Below are 27,341 nucleotides of genomic sequence, written 5' to 3'. Positions count from 1 at the left end.
ATTGTTTCTCACTCAAGCCTTTTAGTGTATTTGGTTGTTTTGATCATTTAATATATCATTGCATTTCTTTACTGGTAACTGCCACTCAGTTACGTGTTCATCTCGTGTCGTCGTTTCCCATGATAATTGTATTCCAAACTCATCTATTCTATTCGTTCGGCGAAACCAGTGTTTGATTTAGATCTGGTTAAAGCAGGCCATCACGGTATAGTTAAGTAAATATATCAGAACCTGAATTTTTTCTTACTCCGTAATAGTATGTCGATAAATTTAAATTGAGCTGTTGCAATGGTTGTGGCGTACTCTTCAATACATAAGTGATCACATATATCAGCAGCCCTTGGAGAATGTTTAATGCTTGATCGATTACGAGAAAACAGGATGTGCTTTTGTTAAGGATAAAATAGGAACTGCTCACTCTCTCCCCCTAAAAATTGGGATAATTTTTAATCGCAAATTTTATGTGTTGCGACCAAAATTTTTCAAAAAAAAAAAGAATAACTCCGTATGTAACCGTGTACATTCCTTATTAGAAAGCGCCCATGGTTCTGGGGAACTAGATTCATGGATACTGTCTCACTCGATCCGGGTAAACAAAAATATCAATATGTGTCTCGCTCTCCCTCTACCACCGTTCCTCACATCCTCTCCATCTACCCATCCCCATATTCATTGCTTTTTTCCTCCGGTATTCCCATCCCCACTGGTCCAGACTCCTCTCTAAAGGTTTAAACGAGGCCCACAGATATCATCCCATCCCTCTTACCTTTACCACCCACCCATATTGTGAGAGCACATCGTGGGCGTATACATTTCATTTATGCAAAGGATATCTGATCGGTTTGGATCTCGCGGGGTTCACTTTGATTTTCAAGTGCGGATATGATTTTCCATTGTGACAGCGGGTGCGTCGCCACAGTGATGAATGACTGGCAGCGCGATGTTTTCCAAAGCCAGTCGACGTCCGTATTGGTAGATGGCGGTATTGGAAGGGTGGTATATCGGGGGAAGTTGGGCGACGAGGCGAATGGGGGGAGGGTGATGTACATTGTTCCCTAATGGTAGTAAGGTTTTTAATTTACTCCGTTTGCGTTAATGCTCCCCGGATTTATCACGTTACACGAGTGGAGTTATAAAGGGTTCCGAGTGAAATTGTTACAAAACCTCAGTCTAGACTGTTTATCATTGCGGGCAGGTGCTGGTTGCATTGTGCTGGCACGATTGGGCGAACCCGGCCCAAAACATACGCATAAAAATGATCAGTTTCGATTTGAAAAATTTCTTCTTCCGTCCATTTGTTTGTCATTTTCAAAGTATTTCCAATATATTCGGGATCTTCTGAATGAATAACGATGCAAATGATCAATATTGATTGAACTAAAAGTAATGGTTTATTCATTACGAATGAGTTTTGTGATGAAAACGTAAAAAAATCGGGGTTCCGAATAATAACCATGTTTTTCATTTCAAAAACCGCTAAGGGTCTCAGTTGTTTTCGTAGTTATTATTTTACGCTGATAACTGTGTAGGAAAGACTTGAATATTTCATTAACTGTCGCATAGAAGTACAGAAAGAATTAGTGGACCGGAAATCCGGCTACATTTTTACATTTATGTCAATTTGTGTAGGATTTATCCCACTTGGAATCCATGATTTCACTTTGAATGACTCAAGGAGACAAAATACTATCCTTGGAAAGGAATTCATGTTTTAAAATGTAATCATGTTAATTCATCTACAACATTCAGCAGTAGTGCTAATTAGGAGAGGCGACTGAAATCTGAGATTACTTGCGTCATTAGGGATAGTTGGGTAATTTGGTAGAGTTAGATTATTCAGGGAATGGATGCAGGGTGGAGAGAAACCCGGCAACGGAATCATCGTACACTTAACGACATACACCTTGGTCTTCACGATTTAACGTCTCATCTGACGGACAACAAACTCCAACTTTGCTCTGCACAAGTTATCAAAGTTGCCATGGCCGGGATTCTACCCAGACTCTCGAAGTGGGAAGCCAGTGCACTGATTACCTCACCAATTTAATCGTCTTCTAGCTGATAAAATACTTGAAAAATTCAGAGGCGCATTGTGGTGGATTAATTTGTAGCTCGGATTTATTTTTCATTTCCTAGAATGTTTTGATCCGTAGAGTATACCATGTACCAAACGTTGATAACCTATATAAACTGATATACTTTATCAGCCATTATTACCCTTGTGGTAACTGTAGGAGGTAGTTATTGTGGACTTAGCGAGTTCAAATTTGTTAGAGTTGATAAGCGGTTTTTAATGAATTTTACTCTTGACAAGCTTTCAGGGCTGATCATCGAGTTATTTCTCAAATTGCAAAATAACTCAAGCTTAGTCCTCTCGATTCTCAGCAGCATGAGGGGAGAAAGCGAAGACCGCCTAATGGGAAAATAGATCAATAAATCTCCTCTTGAGTTACGTCACCACTCTTTTTTCGTATAACTCCGAATGGCGATCGATGGATTTCCACTTATAATTTTTCCAATACCTCACGCGGTTCCGTTTCTTCATGTTTCCCCTGCTCACCAACGCGATCGCCGCCACCGCAAATCCTTCCAAACCCTCTTGGGCGGCGTAAAGACCTCTTCCGCTCTCTAGTCTTTGCTTCTTGCATTTGTCTTCCTCATTTTTTGTCTGTGGCTCTTTCCTCCCGAGCTACCGCCTTAATGCGTCGACGACGTTAAGACTTATCTCCTCATTCATACCTTCACTTGTAACATTTTTTTCCACGCAAAATCTCCCTCTTAACAGAGGGATAACTTTTTTCCTTACCAAATTCTTCAATCTTCTCCTTTCCGTGATAACGAAGCTTTGTGCTGGAAAACTGTCCGGGTAAAAATCTCCCTCTCCTTTGCATTACTTTTTTACTACCTCTCGACCTGATCGAAAACGGATTATGTACTCTTGGTTAGGGGTTGACAGTTGAGTTTTTATTGTGTTTTTTTCTGGTGCACGTCCGACCTTTCTGTCCCTTATTTCCGTGGTCTCTCGAGAATCTGGTGGAAGGATCAGGGATAAATTTATTTCTGGTGTTTTTATTCTAAAAAGAGAGACACCTGAGAATAAAAGAGAGACGATTGAATGTGTTAGTTTAGCAGAGGAAGCTTTTGTTTTGAGGTTTGAGAGCACAGCATGAAGGTTTCCATCGTAAAACTTCGTAATACAGTGAGAGATGTAGGAAATTAATAAGTCAGCCCAATTGTTATGTTATTGAGGAACTGGTAAAGAAATTAAATGCGATCGACTTTTTTTTCTTTGTAGCATATTGCATTAAGATTCCATGCCCGCCAGTTTCAATCTACCTTTTGTCTTTACTCGATTTGCATTCGTTTCATTATGGTGAAATTAATCGAGAACTAATTAATCCAAGTAGGAAACTGAATGCATTGATTCACAATTATATCGACGTACTTTCTTGCACACGAGTGTATCGACTGTTTACACATGGACCAACGAATTTTGCACCTTTTCAGCCACAAAATATTATCATTTTAGAAATTATCCTCATGAATGATCTTCTTTTTCAATTATGCTGCAGTTTTGAGGTGGCTTTTTTAATCTTCTGTAAGATTTACTATATTGGCCCTTAATTCTTTTTCATCATTATTTTCAATTACTGCAATGCATAAGAAGTTTCACCAAATCCATTAAAGTCTCCGGATTAGGAGAGTTGATGCATATTTATTGGGTTACTTTCGCTTTCACCTAATCGTGAAGGGGAAAGAAGAACCACGCTTCTGTTAGCGGGGGCATGAGACAGCGTTTCGGGTGCGGAGTCAAAGTGGTCTCGGAATCTTCATCAATATATCACCACATTACAGGAAATTAATCTTCTCGTTTTCTAGAAGCATTTATTGGAAATCAATCATCCTAGTTCAAGGATCAACAAATATTGCAAATATTAGGAGTGTGACGAACTCGTCACCATTGGGGTTTTTATGGTACACGCATGAGGAAAACCTAACAGGTCTTTTTTTTAAAACATAACTCAGAATTAATTCGAAGAACGGCTTTTCAATTCAAGAGGCCTTTGGTAAATTTGATAGCCTTTGGTAAAAGTTATGTAACGATTCATGTTTTCCCTCTATATTTTTTCCATGGTGTTCTGCTTCACAAAAGCCTATTTTCCAAAGACTCAGGGCATTTTGTGTTATCAATTGAGAATATCTTCAGTAACTGAATAGAAACAATGAGCATTGGAAAAATGTATCAATACACAGTAGACAATTTCAAAAAATGATGTAGAAATTACACAAAGGAGTTTATAATTTCAATCAAAGAGTTTATGCTAAACCTCTGCCGTAAAAGTTCCTACAGACCTTATCAATTGATCGAGAAATCATTATTTTCCAGTTCGTGAACTGCCCAAGTTAGGAAATAACTCATCCCCTTCTTTGGGGATATTGATTAGGAGAGAAAGTATATTTTACATTCTTAGTGTAGATGCAAAGCTTCTTTGGAACCTTTAATATTTGGAGGACTACTTGTATGCATATTTATATGCAGTTTCATATATTTTATGGAGCATCTAAATTTATTATAAGATGGCAATAAAAGGCCTCCTATGCATTCAAATGTTACCTGCAAAGTCGTAGCCGAAGCTTAAGGTCGAAAGCAAAAGACTACTAACTTAAGGTATTCAGTTAGTAGTATTTTGTGATTTGTTACTTAACTAAATTAACTCAAATTAAGTTTTATTTTAACAAATAGTTAGCATTAAAAAGTATGCTTTTTACTATTTAAATTAATAAAACATTTGCGTTTTGAAAATCATGTCTTATATTTGCTTCAATCTGTTTCTCCTAAATTCTAGCCGTAATCAAACAAATAAATAAAATTTTAATCTAGAAACATTTCTTTTGCCTAAGCATTTCCAGGCCGGAATCGAGTTAAGTCATATTAGGAGTATATGAAATATAATTTCATTCGTCACGTTTTGATAAATAAATTTAATGACGCATTTTGATTTTTCCCTCATCCCTATGGACTACCTTTATTACTGAAAGCTACAAATACTTCATTTCAAACCAACTAAAATGCATGTGTTTATTTATGCAGATGGTAATATATTAGCAAATGGAGGAAAGTAGGTAGGTTGAGAGTCACAGGAGCTCCGAATGGACTCTTCAGTGGATGCACACCTCTAAAAAATATATGAAAAACGTTTATCCGGTTGTATTGTCGGTCGGAGTCTTCAGATCAGAAACCCTGACTTAATACCTCAAAGAGGTGGAATCATAAGGACAATTTTTACTGGTAATAACCCCTGCGAAACCCTACTTCCGAAGAAATCGTCATGCTGAAATCTAAGAAACTGCGAGATATGCACCAAAAGTAACTTTTAACGGAGTCATACGCGAAATGCGTATTATAATGCGACAATTTAAAACTGTAAAAATCGTCAAGGCGATTTTTTATACTTTACTAGTACCACCTACTTAATATTACATAGGGGGATCGACATGGTGCGGGGGATAACGTACTGGCTTCCCACCCTGAGGGCGCGGGTTCAAATCCCGGCGGTGTTGAATATTTTTCAAATGTATCTCGATCCCTACTTGAGGTGCTTTGTGGAGGGCATTTTGAGTGAGCACGCCGTCCGTCGGATGGGACGTTAAGCCGCGGACCCCTTGGCGCCTTTCGTAAAGAGTAGGGTAATGCCGACGCCGGGTTTCTCTCCACCCTTTATCCTTTCCTGTCCATCTCCTATGGCGCAAATGACCTCAGTTGTCGGTCGTCTTCCCTAAAAACTACTAGTACTTAATATTACATAGTAGTAGTAGGTAAGGAGAAGTAGGCGTGAATTACAACGTACAATCATTTTACTTTAGGCAGTTGAATGTAAACGCCCGAGTTCACTCTCTTTAGTAATTATTAATGCCAGAATCCGTTGATAACTTCCTACTTCTGAACTTTAGATACAATATGATTTTTAACTCACGCAAAGCTTGCCAACACGGACGGAACTCTAGCATCATTTTTGCATTTTTAGTAGTGAAAGATGTATTTATCCCTTGACGTTATTTTCTTTTTATGATCAAGAGGTTATGTTTATGCCGAGGGACAACGCCTCATCAAGTTACATATGAAATCGATGCTAAAAATTGTAGTCTGTCCGGTTAGCTGCTTGCAACATCTGTGGTTTTTTATACCGGTTTGTGTGCAGAGTAGCTCTGTTTTAACAAAAAAACATGATCCGAAGAGTAGTGCCGGCGGCGCTGAGTAGGCAGGCGAGAAAAACAAAGACGAGCGTTTTCCAAGCCTCTGGGTTAACACCAGTAGCTTCGTGAGTGAGTGGTGGAAAGCTTTAATCTGTTTTCGGGTCTATAAATGTAGCCGAGACTTATTGGATTTCGAGGGCCACTAGATGTTGGGTTTGCAATTGAAAGACTATATTGCACTTGAAAACTTAGAGTCAGTCAAATTTTGATTTTTTATCTCGTGTATTCTTCTTTTTTTCTTCAGTATATATATATATATATATTTTCTTCAGTTCAGCATAACTTTGTGCCGTTTTCTTTTGGAGTAGTCCAGGGAAGTGAAAAGCCTAATTGTATGTTATTTCAGAAAATACTCTCTCTTTTAATAACTCATTCCGTCCGTGCGACTTCCAATATTGTTTATCTTTGAATGTTTCTTTGAATACATTTACCCACGGCTATTTTCCGTCTTACCCTCCATCTCAACCCTTATAATCTGCTCGCATCCATCCGCTTGTTTATCTGGCTCTCGTTCATTCTCTCGACATGACCAAACCAGTAAGACGCATTACTCTCATACTCGTCTCTCATAGTTGATTTATTATTTCAGTATTTTTAAAAATCCTTGTTCCCTCATTCTCATCACTCAAAGCTAGGATAAAATTAAAAATTCATCCGTCACCTTAATTACACCCTATGCCCTGAACTCCCTTTCCTTACGCACCAAATTAGTCTCCCACCCATCTTCTGATGACGACGGATGCTCTCCTATCATTAAAGAACCCACCCTTGTCTCTCATGTTACCCCTTTTATCCTCGATTCAATACCAATAACAACGCAAAGCTGATTAAAGACCAAGAAAATGGTTGGCTCTCTTTCTATTTCGATTCATTTTGAGTCATTATTGCAATGAAAAAACCTCGCTATTCATAGAAAATACAAGTAAAAGTAAATGGCATATGCTGAGTATAATTTTTCTCTAAAAATTCAATTAAGAGAGCGATAGTCGTCTCTAGGAAATCCAATTCAAATTTATTCATTAAATGAATTATTCTCTCAATATTTGTCGTGAGTTAGATCTACATGTCGTCTTATGTGCAAGTTACTGCATGTCGCGGAGGCTGCTTCATATGGCACATAAATGACAAAAGGAGTCCCGATAGGGGGTGGTTCAAGAGCAGTATACTCAGCTTTGGTACCGTTTTTTCGCGGGATTCACATTGTAAATCTACTGTCGTTAATGTGCGCCATCCATCTTTTCTGCCCATTAACTTCAAATCATCCTGTAACACTTTACCAACTTATCTTTATCCTACGTTCTCTTCCTTCTCACCTACAATGCATCTCCGACTCCCTCTTCTCTCCCAAGAAGATCTCCGCAACCCATAAACCTCACGATCTCCCTTTTTTCCCCCAAAAATATTGGTATTCTTCTTTCCTATTGCTTTTATCAGGGAGTTCTCCGAACATTAATTTTGGTTATTGTTGAATTACCTTGTGATTCTCCCCAAAGCTGGTTTTTTTTGTAAACGTTTTTTTTAATTTTCTGTTTTTTGTTTAAATATTGTTCTTTTAAGGTTTCACATTTTTTTATATTTCTCGCCTATGCAAGTTTAACCGCTGTTGTATTAATTAACCTTTAACCTTACATCATTTTATATTTCCATTATCAATACAACTAGGTCCCCTGATAATTAAATTCGGTACTTCTAAAAATGCATTCGTATTTTTTTAACATGACGACCAGAGCTAATTTATTTGTTCGTTTGAAAATATGTTTGATCTTATTATTTCAAAAAGATTCGAATTCTTTGATTATTTTACCCTCTTTATGATCCTGTATCATTGATATTTTACTTAAAATCCCATGTTTCATTCCCCATCTTAACACCTTGAAATCGTGTCGATGTCTTCTGCTGGTGGTAATATCTTCCCTTCTCCACATTCCGACCGTTTTGGAGTGTACTCTTAAAGATTGGTGTTTATTGATATTCCGCGCTTCCATTCTTTCATAATTTTTGCAATCGTATTCTCTCTCTTTTGTTTTCTCCCTTACAGGAAATATTTTTGGGAAAATTTTGGGAATCATTTCCTTTCTCTTTCTCTCCACAAGTCCTGGTCAGCTCCCTACGTACTGAACAGCAAATCTGCCGCGGCCATTTCATGCTCATATCCGCGATCCCCATCAACCACAGACTCGATCTAATACCTACGCATCAAACTTTTGGTCACCCGACCCTCCGCCTCGTCACGCGGGCCCTTGTATTCTCCTCCTCCGCACATCCAACTCCCTCCGCAGCTTATTTCCTACCATTTCCAACCAAACTCATCCCCCTTCCTCGACCCTGGCGAGCTTCCAATGGGTACGGCAGGGGAGCAGTATGACCCTAAGATGACCCTAAGAGCCTCCTCGCTCCATATCTCTGTGCTCTCCCCGCATCCCCATGCCCATCACTCCCCCCCGTCCTTCCATGCCTTGCTCCCCTTTGATCCGCCCATCGCCGTACTTTCCGACCCATTTCCCTCCTTGTCCTTCCCCAGCTCGATTAGACGGTCTGTCCCCCCTCCCTCGGCTCCACATGCACCGGCTTCCTTCTCCTCCTCCTTTACCATCCTCCGCCATCCACTTCACTTCCATCCTTCATCCATCCCCCTTGAGCCTTCTCCTCCCCCGTTTTCTCTTCACTCGCCTCTTGGTTCGGTGAATTCCCCAGATCTCATGCCCTCGCCTTTTCCACCTCCCATCGCCCACTCTGCGATCATTCCCATTGCCGAAGAAGGGAGAACAGGATGGGAGACATTTTTGTCGTCATCCTGCCGGACGAATCGTGGCGTGAATTCGAACGTGAAGGAAACGGTTGGAGCGTATTCGTGAAACGAATCGTGCGGCCCGAATCCAGAGGGTGGAAAAGATATTTGGTCTCCCCTGATGTGTTCTCGAGTAGAATTAGTATCAGGATTCCTATGTTCTCCTGTGCCTGTTGAGCCGGTCCAATAAAAGAGGATTGTTTTCGAAACTCTATCACGATCGTTGGTCTCGAAGCGGGTATCAGCGGTCGATTGGTGAGTGGTGTTTATCAAGCAGAATCAGTTTGACCGTAAGGGACTCATGTACAAAGTTGTTAAAAAAACCAATTAATGTCATGCACTTTCACTTGATTTTACAAAATTTAAATTGTCTGCCGACATTCATTGAAATTTGTAAACTGGATTGATGATTAAAGTGATGTGCTCACTCCATGAACAAGAAATATACATGGCTGCTGGGTTTTTTTACATGACACTTTGATACTATGCGTAACAATATATATTAGCAATAAATAATATGACCTGGATTTTACTGCTGCAGGCAGAATTATTGTCTTGATATGGTATATCAGTCCAAAAGTGAGCAAATGATTTCAATATATTGATTTGATAATTTTTCATATAAATATTCTATGCATCCCCTAAGTAAAACTTTCATCACTTTTTGGTTATGTTTATTTATTAATTTAGCACTAGAACAAAGATTTTTCAATTTTGGCTTCTGTCATAAGATTTTTATCATGAAAATTGACCACCTAATAAAGTAATGAATACCCAACTTAAGGTGGCGGGAAACACACCCAGGGGAAAATCCCAACCGTTATCACTAGATTAGACGGCTAGGTACGCGACCTGCATCCAATTGGGCTGACAAATATAATATTTTAATAAAAGTAATTTCAAGCAAATTTCTCGTTTCAATCGAGGTCCCCTTAAATAAAATGACTTGATGTTTAGCAGATACGCGTATCTTGGTAAATTTTCATGTATTCATTCCTTTCCCGAAACAAAACAGATCTTTGCCATTTCTGATTACGTGCAGACCTGTTTTAACATCGATTTGGGAACCGTATGGGGTAGAACGGAAGCTGCAAGAAACCATAACCCGACGTTGAAGAAACGGATTCCCGCGGCATCTTTCACATTTCTCTTTCTTCGACCAGCCTTTCGTCCTCCCCCATTTGTTCCCCGTCCAACTAACTCCCGCGAAATTCCTACTTTTTCCTCCTTTTCTGAGTGGAGCAACGCCGGAGAGGAACGAGATTGTTTTTTCATTCACCCCAGCTTTCAGTCCTCCCCTTCAGCTGCTCGCATCTTGTTTGCCATCCATCTACTTTCCTTGGAGACTCCTTTAAGGAAGAAGGAGCGCCGCCTTTTTCACTGCACACTACCCTTTTTACTCTCATCGTCACCGTTTCAAGGAAACCTCTTCGTCATTCCCTTCCTCGGCAACCCTTTAAGCATTCATCCCAGCCACATACCCTCTCTCTGGATTTCCATTTTGGTGCGAAAATGAGGAGTTGTCACTCTCTTCTTTCTTGTGATCATTTCCTCCCCATACCTTAATCACCCTCCATCTCTCCCCGTTTTCCTCTCTCCCACCACCCCCTCTCCCACCCTCCTTCTATTTTTCTCCCTTCTCCATCCTTCCCTCCTCTCACTCTTTCCCTCCTCTCCCTTTTTCTCTCCTCTCCCTCTTTCTCTCATCTTCCTCTTTCGCTTCCCCACCCGACTTCTACCTTTTTGTCTCACTTCTGCGTCCTACCATTTCCACTTCTCTCTGTCAGTAGAATTACGTGGAAGAATTCGATAGCTCGATGCCTCTTCATGCGCACCTGGCTCATCATCCTCATCTCAGCCTATCAACACGAGAATTCATTCGTAGTTCCCTCCCAAGCTGTCCGTTTACCTGCCCGTCTCTTCATTAATCCTGACTGGTGATCTCCTCCCATACTTCGTTTTGCATCGCTTTCCCGGGATTCATACCCGGTATTCCTCTGAAGCTCTACCCTGTAATGATTTCTTCAACCTCTCTCTTCACGAAAATATTGTATCCCAGAATAAGTCCGTTGATTTTCTCTCCACTTTTTGTTATTATCTTCCATAGACCTATCTTTATCGCCACCTACTAAATGAATCCATTTTTCTTAATTATTCCATTTGATTGGTTTTCTTAATATTACTACCCCATTTTATAGATTTTAGTCTCTCATTCTTGGCTCATATCACTGCGGCCTTTTTACATTTTTATTTGTTACGATTATTTTTTCTCGCTGTTAAATGATTCTGAAAAGTCCGTAAATATACTCAAATGAAAGGAGTCGTACAATGCTTCTATGTTTAAAAAATTTACCAGGATGTTCAAATAACTATAAATAATAGTAGTTTATAAAAATTGCGGTGTACTGGAAGGTTTTTTCTTGATCAGTTTAAAGACTTGGTCAGATGCGACGAATCAAACTTCTTAGTCTAGTTATTTGACGATAATTATCTTATATGTATACACATTTACCTACATATTGGCTATCCAGATTAAAATCATGGTAGCTGTTATCGAAATTGGACTGAAGGAAGTTATTCACACATTTTCTACAAAATGATGCACTATATAGAATTATGTCCTTCCAAATTTTGGTGAATGCTCACCACATCAAAAGGACCTCCGTCTTATCATCCTCAACACTTGTTTCGCCGGAATCCGTTACATTTTCTCACCACACATTGAAACTCTGCGTAATCAGCGGCGGAAAATCTTAAATGCAATTCTCACGTAACGCCTCCCCTTTTCCAACGTACCAAAACTTAATGGTAGGCTCTCCAAATCAAGATACAGAAAATTTAATTAATCTCAAGGATTTTAGAGTGAAACACCTCCGAGTTCACTTCTCCATTTATCTGTTCCTCACAGACATTTGCTGTTCATTCCTTACTACTTCATTTGACGCGCGTGTCAAAGGTTACACAATACACCCCTCTCGTTCTAGAAAGGGAAAATCCCCCCACTCTCATTCAAGATGAGAGCGCCTCTGCAATCTCATTCTGCAGGGAGAGTGGAGGAATGAGAAGAGGAAGAGTGGGGGTGTGGGGAGTCGAGGGGAAATCAAGGACAGCTTGTTTACGGGGATTGCCGGGTTTGTGAGGTGAAATGAGACTGCTCGCTTGCGGGAGTGGGTGTGTGGTACAATACTAAGTACGTGGATGCAAGGAACGGGAGAATTGCACCCGAAGGGCAACTCGACGGATGTTCAAGCTGGAAAACGTTCTAATTGCTTTTAATGACTTTTCAATACTAATTAAAATGCGATAGGAGTTGTCAGGAAGAAGTTAGCTCCAGTGAGATTATATATCTATGAAGCAGCGTGGTGGTTTAAGGAAAAATAAATTGTGTCCACGATATTGTTTCTTTTTCCTGATAAAGACGTGTGTTATTAGATTCTCAGTTTAATTTGTTATGACAAACATTAAAACATACAGAATAAATATTTTAATATCTCTACTTTTGAATATATATATTAAAAGTTATATCATAAAAATATATCAATCGCTTAAACAATTCATACGAATTCCATTTACATCAACAGCAATTGTTAGGAAAAATGTATCTTACAATTAATTCGGGCTACATGCATACTGACTAGCAAAAATCATTACCCATTGTTAATGTTTATTATTATTATTTTTAAGTTAAAAGCTTTAGCCAATCTTTTTTTACATTTTAGTGGTTAGGGATTGAGTTTAGAATTGATAAATTTTTATCAAAGGAACAAAAAATTAGGAATATTTGTTCCATGCTTTATGTACTCAATAACATCAGTTTTCATACAGTACTGTAATTTAAGCGTCATGGTTTTCGTTTATTCTTCTTTAAAATGATTGATTATCGAAAAATACATAGAAATGGAAAACATTAGATCATTATGGCAGAGGGCTAAACATTTTGACTGAATAACGATGTCCATGAGGTCTGACTTTTAAATAGACCTAACGCTCATTCATTGTTATTAAACATACTTTTCCGAGTTAGTGGTCAGTATAATCTTCTTAAAGTTAATCATAATACGAGCCTTTAGTCATAAAATTCTGCATATTAGTTTCTCGGATTACCATTCGAGGATGGATTAAGCCTTTTAGCCGCAGGTAGCCAACAGGGTACGAGGTCTGTTCACAAAGTATCACGACTTTTGTGTTTTTTTCCAAAATTATTTATTTATTCATGAATTTTGTCCCCCTCAAAGTAATCCCCATTAGATATTTTACACTTGTACCAACGTTTTTTCCAAGCCTCAAAGCACTTCAAAAAATCATTTTTTCGATCTCATTCAGCTCTTCCTTCGATGCAGTCTTTATCTCGTCAATCTTAGCGTAGCGTCGTCCTTTCATGGGCCTCTTCAGTTTCGGGAACAAGAAAAAGTCACTGGGGGCCAGATCTGGAGAATACGGTGCAAATCGTATGCAGCAGTACGTCCAAGCAAAACAGCTGTCAACAATAAACAGAACATTCAAAATGGCCGAACTTTCCGGCATAAGTGAGAGATATAAGTACCAACATAACGCCACAAAAAATCGAAAATCAAATAAACGTAACCCGCGGAAATTCAAAATTCGTGATACTTTTTGAACAGACCTCGTATAGCTTTTGTATGTTCACTGTAATTTCATATGGGAATATATATATATATATATATATATATATATATATATATATATATATATATATATATATATATATATATATATCAAGTTTTTTCCCAATAAAAGCATTATTATTATATCCCGTAAATTCCTGTCTAACTTTTGTATCAAATGATATATTTTCTTGGCAAATGTTTATCGTTTCTTGCTAAATCGCAGAAATGCCTCATAGGTTGTGTTGGAGACAAAGGACAAGAAGCCATAGCTATATTTTTATTTTAGAATTTTCTGCATTGCAGACTATTGCATTTTTCTTCCGGATTAGGTCAATTTAAATGAACTGACTGTTCAAATAAGTGACTTCCAGCAAACTGAAAACTCAAAATTACAAACAAAATTGATATTTACCGACCAGAAAATTTTCCTTCCATTCAGTGGTCATGATCTATAATTGCCTTTTTTCGAATCATAATGTGCCCTGTGAAACTTAGTATTTGAAGAATAAGAATCAGAATTGAATGTACAATTATGAGATATACATTTAAAGACTACTTCACACTCAAACATACATATACATGTATGGTGGGTCGCGGTAGTCCAGGGGTAGAGCGTGCCCGTAGAGCTGACCGGGGGGCTGGGGTTCGATTTCCGGGCAAGCCTCTTTGGGCACCCTCTGCTCCACCCAAGTTGTATGATTTTTCGGCTACCATATCTTCCTGGGAAACCGTAACCGGCCCAGGGAAAGGAACTGACCCCCCTACTCCGATGTGTGTTTTTCACACGTCGTCGGGCTTAGTACTGGCTAAACTCTACCATCGCCTGCCAGACCGACTTTCGGGTTTATTCCTGAGTTTACACTTTAAGAAAGATGTGTGAAGTTAAGGGTAGAGAAAATGGAATTCGCAAGTGTTTACTGGAAATATTGAGGAGGACAGGAAATAAAAAAATGAGAGATGATAGAATGAATGAAAAGAGGATATACTGAGAATTAGATGAACACTGAACAAAGAACGTGGCTAGAAAATAGAGATAGTGAAGCATAAAAGAAGGAAGAAAAGAAATTTCTGATAGATTGAGAGATAGAAAAAATTGCGGTCCCACAGCACACGTCTCAGGGAAAACTGTGAGACACAATTCCATTACAAACTTCTAATAAACAAATGTCTAAAGCAATTCTTACTAAACCCTCTTGTGGAGTAACCAACACAAAAAATCTTAATGCAAGGGCTTAAGGAGGCGCATAACGAGAGAAATAAAATAATCATTGTGATGTCACAAACCTGAATCGAAATCAAGGGAAGGCTGTGATAACTCCAGGAGAGATTAGAAGATATGGCAAGCCTAAGTAGAAATAGAACACAACAAATACATGTGCTACAAATAAATCATTTCCAGTGGATAAGTCCACGACGTTGTGTAATATTTACAGAGACCGGTCAGTCCAACACTGCACTCCACTCTGTTAGTAATAATAACCCAAATGAAGATCTTTACAACAATGTGAAAGTTATCTTTATTTCATTTTGTAGCAAATCGAAATTAAAACAGTAAAATGAAATATTTATATTGCGGAGTCAAAATCCATAATGTTGATGTTCAATGTGTCTCAGTGTGAAAGAAATGTCATCCTAAGTGATTCCTGACGTAAGAGCGTCGTTTGTGTAGGAAAATCTCCAATCATAGTTTCCATTGCACGCATGATGGGTTCAATTAAATCCAAAGGGAAGATTGGTTGAAAGAGCGACGTCCTATTGGAGGTGAATTGTAGACAGACAGAAAAGATACCCCGGAGAGAGATTTAGATATGAGATGAAGATAGATAATGAAAGGAAGGGGCAGTAGAAGCAAGAGGCCGAGTGGACTCCCTATGGAGTGGAGCTCGAGACGTGCCACGGCACACCTTTAAAAGTGTCTGCAAAGTTGGAAATCGGGTTGCGAAAACTTCACTGTTCGCCATCCCCGGAGAATGTCCGCTCCCATTGGAGCGTAGTCGATGTTCAAGGACTTTCGACAAGCCGCAGAGGAAATTCTCTCCTTTCTCGCTGTCCTGCTCAACTTTGTGAATCAAGCCCACATTAACTTTTCTCCTACTTGTTTCCTCCTTCCTGCTTCTATTTCTCCTATCTCCTTGTTTTAATTTTGTACTGTTTACATAAGATACAATCTGATATACTTTTCTTCCTATTCATCACAATCACATGACAAGTCCAATTTTCAAAATTCATTTCATTTTTTACGTGAAAATTAAAACTTTCGTTCGCTTTGTAAATGACATTAAGTCTGATCATACGAGAGGTTATCACAGAGTCATTATTTCAAAACTGTGTGGCTTTAAACAAACGCCGAGCGAAATAACATCGTGCGGAATCACACTCGTATGTTGTGTATGTTGTCATAGATTTTGGCCACGAGAATTTCACTTCTCGCAGTCTCAGGGCTTGCCTCGGAAGTGACTGCAATTTTTCATAATAAACATTACTCTTATATTACTCAAAATGGCGCTCTGAAATCCATTATACATTGATAGACGCATAATGAAGAATAGCTGACGCTGTACTGCATTAAATAATATATAAATTCATTCGACCGAGTTTTTACTTTGAAACTGTTTCTATTAAATGAATAGGCAAAATGACGGGGTTTAAGTCAATCTTCAAGTTGGCTCATTTATTCCTATGAGTTGGCTCATTTATTCCTATGCTCGAGTTCCTCGAGTTCTTCCTTGATTAGTTTTAATATTGATAAAACATCCATTTTCAATTAAGATATCACCTTTAGGAGTACAACTTTAACTTAAATCACTGATACACCCCGTAATTTGAGTTGTTTACTCATTTCACTGTAAACAATATTTTCGTCCTGGCAATAGTTTTCTCCATTTTAATTTTTTTTTCTTTTATAAGCGCAGTTTATTTTCCTAAGAAAACAACTCTGTAAATATTTTCACCAAAATAAACGGAATAAGAATATAATAATGTAAAAAAATCATGAAAAATAAAAAAGCATAACTGGGAGAGAGAGGATTTCAGTAATTAAAAAACCTTCGGAATACATGTTGGTTGATATTTTGTTTGACAATATTTGCTGTGAAAAATGGCTAATCCATTACAAATGTTATTGCTAAATATTATGAAAAAACTGGTTTCTTTTTCACATTTGGTTTATAAGCAAACGCTAAACATTTAAAAAATATGTGAAAGAAAAGAGAAAATAAAATTAAAGATGGGGAAAAGAAAAATCTGTCATAGTCATGGTAATGATTTGCTTGTGATTCCCTGAATTCTTTTAATTTCGAACCGAAACCTCATAATTTTCGTTTACTGTCAATGCTGGGCATTGCTGATGCTGGTATTGCTATGACAGTTCCAATTCTTAAATTGATGAAATCTCAAAACTTTTAACATTCTCTGTTGGATTGTTAATGGTAGTGCTGGTTAGCTGTTAGCAGTATAGCTGTTAAAGCTATAGTATTATAAATAAAATAAATATTTCATTATGGCATTATAAAGGAAATAATATTTTTGAAAAAATTTCATTTTCACGGTAACCTGCAAGCCTAATATGTGAAAACTGGACAATTAATGAAACTGTGTTTTTGAGGACCAATAAACCCTTTTTCAAACCATGCCATGGCCATAACGTAGTACAGGAATCGGGGAATTTAGCACGTAAAGAAATGTGGTTTCGTGTTTTGCAATTTTTGTTAAGGATATTTTACAATAGTCGTCAAGGGATCAATTTTCTGACATCCTGATTTAACTAATAGCACAGTCACCTTGCGGCGTATCAATAGCATCTTACTACAACTACTTTGTACATTTTCTATTACTGATACTATGCCTTATCTCAATACTTGAATTAATCTTGTACTAAATAATTGCCGACTATGAATTTATACTGAATTTTATCTTTATTGAATTGTAAATAAAATGATACCTATGCATTTAAAATCGAATGAATAAATAGCTCCTTTAAAATGCACGTTCGCATTATGACACCAAAATGATTGCTTAACAATTGAACTCCATCAGTCCAAACAAAAAATAGATCCATGGAGCAGATTTTACCATAAAGCTTTTCCAAACACTTGGCCATGATCGTGGTACCCCTCCTTTGACGAAATATTTCCCATGTAGATCCTGGCCCCCGAGGAGGAGTTGCCAAGCAACGCCAAGCCACAACCCCCCTCTCTTATTTCTGCATCTTATCCCCCGAAGTTATTAGGCCTCCCTCCTCGGGACTGACGGACATCTTAGCAAGATCCCCCCTTCGTTTTAACCATTCTTCGCCCAGGACCCTTGTTCCCCCTCATATTTCTCCCCCTCCAGCTTCTCTCCCCGACCCAACCAAAGTCTTTCCTCCTTAATACGCCTCTCCCCATCCATCCACAGCCCCTCCCTCACCGCGGAGCCTTCATCCTCCTCCCCATCTCTTGCCTCTTACTCCCTCTGACATGTGCCTATCTCCCCCCCCTACTCTCCCGGATAGAAATTGAATATATCCGCACCGCGCTCGGCGGAATGGCGTAAGTTGAGGGGCTTTTTTTCAATAAGAGGTTGATTGAAAATGGGTGAAGAAAGACTGCGCAAAATGTGGATTAATGTGGTGGTCGAATGTGGCTGCAGCGGATTATTTCAATTACTCAAGGAACTACCAATATAAACGTGACGTTTGCGTTGGTAGTTTATTCCAGTTACTAAAACCACACATATTTTCCCCTTCTTACTATTCTCCTGGTATCATCTTATCTGGTTAACTGCTTGCTAATGGTCGTTATTTTTAGTGTATCATTCAGAGTAGAGGTAATGGACAATATTTTATTGTTCGTATGAATTCTTTAACTCTTTTACCCGATAAAGACGTTTTGTTATTACACTTTTTCTATTCTAAATAGTTTTCTTTCCCCTTCAATTTACAAAAAAGACTCATTTTCCTCCCATAACTTCAACCCTTACCTGCTCTACTCCAAGTACGTCCTCCATTTTCAATTCTTAAAAATCCCTGCACCAAAATTCACTCTGTCGCAAATTTATAATACATTTCGTTTTCCTCTGTTTCTCTCTTTCAGAGCAGAGTATTCTTTCAATCATTTTCTATATCTTCATTGCACGGCTCGACACTGATCATCTTTCTTCAAACACTATCACTACTAAACCTTAGAAAGTCTTCTATAGCTTCTATTTTAAGAAGACATGACATAATTTAAAAATGTGTTTGAAATATAGGATAATTTTAAATTTTTTTGATTATTGCTGATTACAATATTATGCAAATGAAATGAAACCGACGGAAAACTAATTGTTTTACCTACTGATATTTTACTAAGGCATTTATATTTATTAATCAGCGTTTTGTTACGCATTTAAATAATGTATTTTTCACTTCAATATTTCTTCACTGTCAAATATGCGTTAAAATGTCAGTAATACTTCTATTTAAGTTTTTTAATATTATTATGATACAGTTAACTGTTACTCCATCACATAATCTCCAATTTGAAGATACTAGCAGTAAGAGAAAGGGAAGGATATCCTTAGGTCCAACTCGGCCGCGGATTTCTCGATTCATTAAATTTTACAAATGGATATATTCTCTGGTGAAGGCCAGGGAACTAAATGCTACTACAACTGAGGACATGAATTAAAGTAAGCATTCTCAGTACCTACCCTATGCAGCAAGAGAATACTTTTCTGTAATTTTACATAACACCGCACAACATGTCCTCTTTCCCCGAAACCTGGCTAAGGAATTCAGTTCTGAATTTTTTTCCGCACACCTCCGCAGGTTTCCGGACGAAAGTAAAAACACCTCACGGACCATGGCGCTAAACCCGAGAGAAGTAATTCTTTGAGGTCGGTGGGAGGTGCTGAACAACGTAAAGCTCTCACCCCATGGGAGAAAGGCGGCATTAATTTCAGCTTCATCTCCCTTTCTCGCACCCTCCCTCTCTCCCGCGTTTAGAGGACAAGTATTCCTACCCCAGTGCTCCTTTCTCACCGTAGGCGACCACTCCAATTCTCTCTTTCTGTCTTCTCCCCACTTCTCCCTCTGTCCATTCTCCTGTTGAGGGAAGGGAGGGTAGAATGGGGGGAGTGGGGCTGGAAACGCCTCGAGATTGAAATGCAACACTAGGCTGCGAATTCGGGCGAGATGGTCAGGACGGTACCCGAACATGCAACCAAAAGGTCACAAGGTTTAATCTCTCTCGTAAGGCGTGTATTACCCTAAACTACAAGCATCTGGACAGCAGACTGCAAGTCTTCCTCTTTCAAGGATAGAGTTCCTCGAAACGTGCTAGGGTCAGTCACCCGCGGTACATCATAGGTAACATCGATTTTTGAAATAAATTATGGTAGAATATACAGCAGCTCAGGTTAAAAAAATTAAAGATATTTATCAGTTTTTTTTCTGGAATAAATATAGACGGCATTCACTTTTTGGCAACACTCCTTATTGACAGCAATTAGAGGGTCGATAATTTAAACTCCCACAAAAATTTTTGAATGTCATATTGCCAGTCGAATATGGACAAAGTAGAAGAACACATCTAATTCTCGGTGTATATAAAAGTTTTCTATCAATTATTTAAGTAAGGGGCGTGGTAGCTCAGTGGGTAGAGCATTGGACTACTCACCGGAGATTCAATTTCTTCGAACGCCTCAGGGCACCCTCAGCTTTCCCAACCTCTGTGATTTTTCGTGGGCCAGATCTTCCTGGGAAACCAGAGACGGCACAGGAAAAGCAACTGTCACCAATACCATGCTGATATGTAAATTTCACACACTGTTAGACTCAGTGTTAGGTGAGCTCTATCCTCACCTATTCAGCGGATTTCTGGGTTGATAACTGTCGTTAATTCATGTTTTCCTGTTTCATAGAGATTTGAATCGACTATTAGCCTTAAATAACTGCCTTCAAATATAAAAACGCACTACCCCAATATCGCCATTATTCCTTCTTCTAATTTCAACTCTCTTAAATAGATATGTGTATCATATTCTCGTTTTTATCCTGAACAATTCAGCTCATTCTTTCCGTATCCACATGTCAAAACTCACTACCTATACTCTCTACGACCTCCCTCATTAATTTGTTAAAATAAAATAGAAGGTTAGCGAGAGACCAAAATATAAGTGCCATCAGAGAAAATGAAGTAAAGCAAGTAAAGTAAATATTTGTGAATGTGCTTATACAGTAACGGTATGCAGCCACGTTACAATACGAATCGAAAAACTATGAAAGGAAAAATGTATGAAACTATACAGTCGTCTAGAAAAAAATGAACCCTTGGGCATTCATCGTAATAAGAAAGTTCATGTCAACTTCACTTCAAAAAGAGGGAATGATTCAACCTGCAAAATTGAACAGATAAAAAAATCTAAAGGTTGAAGCAAGGGTTTATGTCTTCAGATGCAGGAGTTATACGGATACGTTCCGTTCCCGGCTGAATACCTCCTCGGGTGCGACAATAAGATCGTGGGACGTCAGGAAGAAATGGGGTGTGTGGGGGGATGAGGGTCTCGAATAATCAGGGGGGGATTAATATGAAAGCGGGGATTTAAGGAGGGGAAACAATGGGTGGAGTGCGGGAGTAAGCTAGGTTCTTTTGTCCTAGCGGGAGACTCCACCCTCATACACGGCGCCCGCCGATCTCCCTCGGAGGCGTGACGCGTCCCGAAGGACGCGGAAGACTGCTCCTCTACGGCGAGGTGGGGAAAGGGAGAGGAGGAGGCCAGCGGTGGATGGCGCGCCGTAGAAAATCGGTGCACTTGCGGGAGAATCGGTACCCTCGCTTTCGTATTACTGCGTATTGTGCGTGCGGGGCGCGTGAGAGAATGACTTTTGAAAATAAAAAAAATCTTAACCCTTTTTCTTTCCCATTGTCTGCAGGGGTCGATCGCGGGAGTGCACTGAGGGAGGAAGAAAGGAGTGTGGAGGTGCTCTTAGGACGACGGCTGCTCAGTTTCCGAGACGGTAAGAGACACTCGCGCCGTGCTTCTTGCACTGGGGGATCGTGCTCTCACGCCCACGACGATGGTTTAATCACGGTGATTGCAGTGGGGTCGGAAAGGTGGTTGTGGGTGGTGGGGTTGGGTGAGAGAGGGGGTGGTGAGGGAGGAGGGGGCTTTGGAGGAGGTCCATTCGCGGGAACAATGACGGCTGTGTTCCGCAGAAATTGCCTCCCGTGCACTTTGTTTCGGGAGTGCATGTAAACTTGACGCAGGATTGTGGGGGGTGGTCTTTCGGCCCGGTAACGAGGCTGCTACTTTCCTTACAAATTACCTCCTGCGGCCTCCACTTTGTCTCACCAATAACCATTAACTTGACAAAGATCCTATGTTGCTATCTTTATCTATAACCTCGAACTTTTGTTGTAATTCTTCCTAATCGAATGCACGTCGAGTGGCCGGCCGCTCTTTGACCGAGCGCGGAGCTAATGTTCGCTGAAATGGGCTAGCATTTGCCTTAAACTATCATTCAGACTTATTTGACTGGGACCATATGATGTAAAAAATTATGTTACCCTGTTTTCTGTAATAATTGTATGTATTGAAATTGAAAGACTAATATTAATAGTAGTTGTTGAGCCATGCGTTATGTGATAATTAGTTACATGTGCATGTGTTTATGTGTATTTATATGATAGCTACATATAAAATGTGATACTTCATTCGATACTAGTTTCCCGGACCTGCTATTTCCTACTAGACTATATACCTACCTATCCACAGTGATTTGTAGCGTAATATATTTTTAAATGCTTTGTGGTGATAAAATAAGATGTTCTAAGAAGTAATGTGACATTAATTTTTCAGTAAAATTCTGTTATTTGTAAAAACATGCTCTCTATATCTCTTAATCTGATAGCCTGAAACCTGCCATAATTGCAAAACTATAGAGCATCACAATATCCTTCACGATAAAATGAACTTGAGATGAATATAAAATTATTTTTCCAGTAAAATACAGGGATGTATATCGGTAAAAATCTGCTATTCAATGTTTCAAAAGAGCCCCCTTGCACTTTGTCCGTCCCTCTTCACTTTATGGAGAGCGCATGCCGTTTCAAAGCAGAAATGAGATTACATTGAGATTAGTCTCTGTGGAAACGCATTCTTCCTGACAGCGAATTAGCCCGTAAGGAAACACGCTTTCAGGCCAAACTCTTTAACGTCAAGAGTTTATGGAAAAATTAAAATATAAATGAAATATACCACTCTTTCTTGTTCAAAATATAAGTTTTGTGGATGTAAAACGTATGTAATGGGTAAACACGCGGGTCTATTTGGCGGAAAAACTTCAGACGAGCATTTCAATTTTGCTAATATTTGTTTTTTTTCATGGATTTCCTGGAAGGTGTTTCCAGGGTAAATTAGCACGGTGTGTTTCTGTTCAAGTTTGTAATCACATATCATTTTTATGGTTGGTGTCATTTGAATTCAGTTTGGCATTTAAGTGGGATATTTATGAGTTTTGAAATTTTAAGTGAAATAATTATTTACACGGAAAAATCTCATTACTATGATCAAAGATCCTCGTGGCAAGACTAGCTACAGTAGATGAAAATAAGATAAAAAATGAAAACTTTAAGGTACTTCGGCGCCTGCTTGATGTAATCCTTCCACCGTCAAAGGTTTCCAAAAGGTTAGCAAATTGCAATTTTTATATTTTTTATTCGCCGTCATCCGATGTATCTAAGTCCAAACAGCCAATTGAAGTGCATTTTCAACGTTACACAGGGGAGAAACCGAATGGTTTCATGTAAGTATATTTTTCAGATAGACAAAATATTATTTTTATGTTACCAATCAGTCAAAGTTTAATTGGCGGTCTTGATTTTCCTTTAGGTAGTACCCTATATACTCTCTCATTTATATTGACGGTATCATATATTATTATAATTTAGGTATTTTCATAATCATGGTGTCGTATTTATATAAGCTAAATTAGAAAATTATTCATTCCATGAAGTTACAACAAACAAAGTTCACTTTAACTCACTTCGAATGTTATATTGTTTTACTGACCGACTATCTTTCTAGGTATGTTTCTTAAGTTCCAAAAATATTCTGCTCTAATATTCTACGAAATGTCTTTGCACTCCGCATGGGAATAAACCATTTGTTCATAGAACACTTACCCTCATCTCAGGTAATCAAATCTAGGAAATTATTAATACATAGAATTCCTTGACTGACTGCAATCTCTGGAAGGACGAAAGGCTGTTGCGAACTCAAACACTTTGAGGAAAGGAAACGCATCATTTTTCTGCAGATATCATTGAAGTCATTGCATTTTTGATGTTTTCCGAGCGCCACAAGCTGTGACAAGGCCAAGCATACCGGCCTGCATCGATCTAAAACGCAAAAAATGGTACCGTTGTTAGACGAAATCCAGATGAGGATCATTTCCTTGGTCCAAGAGCAGCGAGTTTGGATCGCAGTGCTCCACAGCGTTCGCCGTTGAGGCAGTCCGGATTCCCACCCCCCTTCACGTCTATACCTCATCCGTCCCCTCTTTTCTCCCCACCCGCCCTTACTCCCAACAATTCTTTCCCCTCCAACCACGACGCCGTCCTCCACCCTCCCAGGACACCCCCAGGATCCCGCACTCCGATTTCCTTCCAGCCGCTCAGCCATATCTGACCGAAACAGACATTCGAGATGTGATTTACGCCCTCCGCCTCCTCCCAGCACACCCCCATCATATTCCTCTCCTCGTCCCCGTGCTTAATCCACAGACGGCGAGGGAAACGCTTCCCCGGGGTCGGTTTTCGGCAGAATGGGAGGGAGCGAGGGGGGTAGGTGAAATTTTCTCGCTCTGGCAACGGAAGTAAAGCTTCAAAAACCCACCTACTCGGCCCCCTTCCAGCTCTTCCCTCCCACCCGTCTTCTCATTCCGAGCCCGCTTGTCTGTCTGCTTGATCCTTTCATAAGAAGACGCCGTCGCGAGGGGAAAGAACAGGACTTGGGGGAGGTCTGAGGGATATGAGGAACAGGAGAGCTGCACGGGGGTTGAGGCGAAGTGTGTTCATCGTTTCACCCCCACGGATCTCCATGGGCTTTCCGGATTTGCTCAGCTCTTCCGAGTCAGAGAAAGTTTACAAAATAAATAGGTTATGGGCGATGAGTTTGAAGAAATATGATGAAAAGTCACTCGGAAATTTGTGGACATTGTTTTTGATAATGGCAGCAACAGACGATATTATTTACTTACGCTAAAGAATTAATAAAAATATAAATATTAATGAAATTACTGATAGCGTCAAGCTATTGATTAGACTATTATTTTACACATAGTAAATATCGTGGTTATCAATCCGATAACGGTTAAGTACTGCTGTGATACGGGCATACATAAGTTCACACCACATAGATTGAGCAAGTGTCTCGACAATGACAATAACTACGAGGAACTACAGTGAAGGTGACTCGAGAATTAGTGTATTATAATGGTTCATTAAAAATAAAGGTTGGAATTTTGGCTAACATTACGGATCGCGCAGTTCACCAAACCTCTGACTTTAAGGAATCGTACGAACAATCTACGTCAGTCAACAAATGTCTGACTACACCCCTGATTAGTGTATGGGTGGCTTTTAAGGATGTCGAAATTTCTCGAAATGTAAAATGTGAGTGGGTGCGGTAGATATTTACCTGCGTACATATGTGGTATGGATGTCAGTCGTCAGCATTTTCGTCGACGACGGCCCGTGGGAGAGGGGATGATGCAATCAAATCTCCTCCTTCGGAAATCATCTCCTTTCGATCGCTGAAGGAGGGCCCTTATTTTTTTGCCGCCCCAAGTGCGAGGTAGACGGGAGTGCGAGGGTGGGTGAGGGTATCAGGTTAAGAGAGCGAGGGAATGCGGACGGTATCCCCAAAGGGTGGTACGGGACGCGTCGTCGTTGGCGTTCGGTGACGAGGAAGAACTCCGGGAAAAAAAGTTGAGAGGCGGAGGCAAGTCAGTCCTCAACGACGTGAAAAACTTCCTCCATTCCGTTATGTGTCACTACAGACACGATTCTCACTCGCAGATAGCTCTTTTTTGACATTCATTTGACTTTTATATTTTACTGAGGACGTGCATTTTTTTTTGAATAGCAAAAGCTAGAGGTCTAGCGTAATGAGAGCAATAACATCTCCCTCTCGCTATTACGACTGATGGTTGGTCGAACATGAATTCCGGATAAACCTCTTTTAGAACCTCAGTTTTCCCAGAGTTTATTCAACCAGAGTTTACTCAGCGTTCATCCACAATACGGGATTGCAATCAGTGACAATTGGTTTACCATAGGCATGATGTAGTCACCGGATTAACCGGATAACCAGTCTGGGTTTAGATACGATGTTGAGCTGGTCTCGTGATAAAAATCTTTCTGAAATCAGTAATTCATGTATATTCCTAAATTATGTTGAGTTTCCTTGATTCTAGCAAAAAAAATTGAAACGGTGACAACTAGCTTCGTAAATAATCGAACAAAATGAAATATCCCCGCCTTTCGATTCCTTCAAAATGTCAGCGCGCGGTGCATGAGTTTTTATGAGGACTTTCGAAAACTTTGGCATCGAAACATATATCTGTGAGATAAAAAAATCAAAAAATATTGATTGATTGCCTTTAATGCAGTTATTTCGAATAAAACTGATTATTCGTCCTTATTTTCCAAAGAAATATTTCATTCTGCCTCGAACTTGGTGAACTACAATGTCTAGAGCCATCATCAGAAATGGAGGAGGGTGTGATAAATATTTTGGGTACAGAGAGGGAAAGAGAACACAAAAGAGGCTGGACAAAGAGAGGAAGATTTAGGCAGAAAGAAATAGAAGGTATAAAAAGTAAGTGGAAGAGCTACGAAGCTGCAATTAGAAATGTATGAATCGGCACCTAAGCAGTGACACCTCGTTCATTATTACAATGTAAATTACGGTTGTTGGTGTCCAATCATGATTTCATTCTCGGTCAGTGACGCATATTGGGAGTACATCTCAAATGAAAAGCTTAGCATGTTGCAGGCGATTTCGAGAAATGAATCCATGCAAAAACAATTTGGAAGCGAATCATCCCGAAAAAGTAAAACGTTAGAGGAAAAATTATATTATTATCGTGCAGGATCCGATATTACAGTAATGAATTACTCCAAAAAGGCTTCTCATTCGTTAATTTCAAATAAAATTAAGAAATTTTACTATGAACTGATTAGTTATGTATTGACACGGTGTTTTAGCTTTCAAATACGCTTCCTAATTTGAACTATAGACTGAATGATGATGATTTAATGCACATTTAAGCAAAAGACATTCAGGAGTGAAGACTCACGTTACTACTTACGTGTTTACTTTAAGGTTTTAAATCACTAGTCTTGAGGTGTTGCAGGTAAAGCCTCGCAAGTGAATACTCAAATGTGTGACAGTCATTCATCACCTCTGTGTGATGAATGGGAATCGCAATAGCTAGAAAATATGTGAGCAATATTAATTAACTTGTTTTGTTTATCTATCAATATCATAATTTTCCCCATCGAAAAAGTTCACCCCTAAAGTCACGTCTAAATGTTAGTCATTGATTAATGTGATGGATCGACTGCTTCTAACAAGAATATTGATTGACAGGCCCTGTTGAGAGTGGCAGGTTGTGGGTATTCTATTCACACGTCGAAATCACA

At 39.2% G+C, this 27,341-nt stretch overlaps 1 long non-coding RNA gene across 1 annotated transcript in view; it reads left to right on the top strand.

Annotated features, from left to right (window-relative positions):
* The window catches only part of LOC139692315 (uncharacterized), a 158,767-nt gene that overhangs the window by 63,092 nt on the left and 68,334 nt on the right, over positions 1–27,341 (top strand). The window contains exon 2 of the long non-coding RNA XR_011701732.1: positions 21,566–21,649. This is a non-coding gene — a long non-coding RNA (uncharacterized lncRNA). The remainder of the gene's footprint in view (positions 1–21,565; positions 21,650–27,341) is intronic.

The sequence above is a fragment of the Hetaerina americana genome, unplaced genomic scaffold, assembly GCF_022747635.1.
Source record: "Hetaerina americana unplaced genomic scaffold, ioHetAmer1.1.p SCAF_4, whole genome shotgun sequence".
Taxonomy (NCBI): domain Eukaryota; kingdom Metazoa; phylum Arthropoda; class Insecta; order Odonata; family Calopterygidae; genus Hetaerina; species Hetaerina americana.
This window is presented reverse-complemented; position numbering and strand designations above follow the sequence as displayed.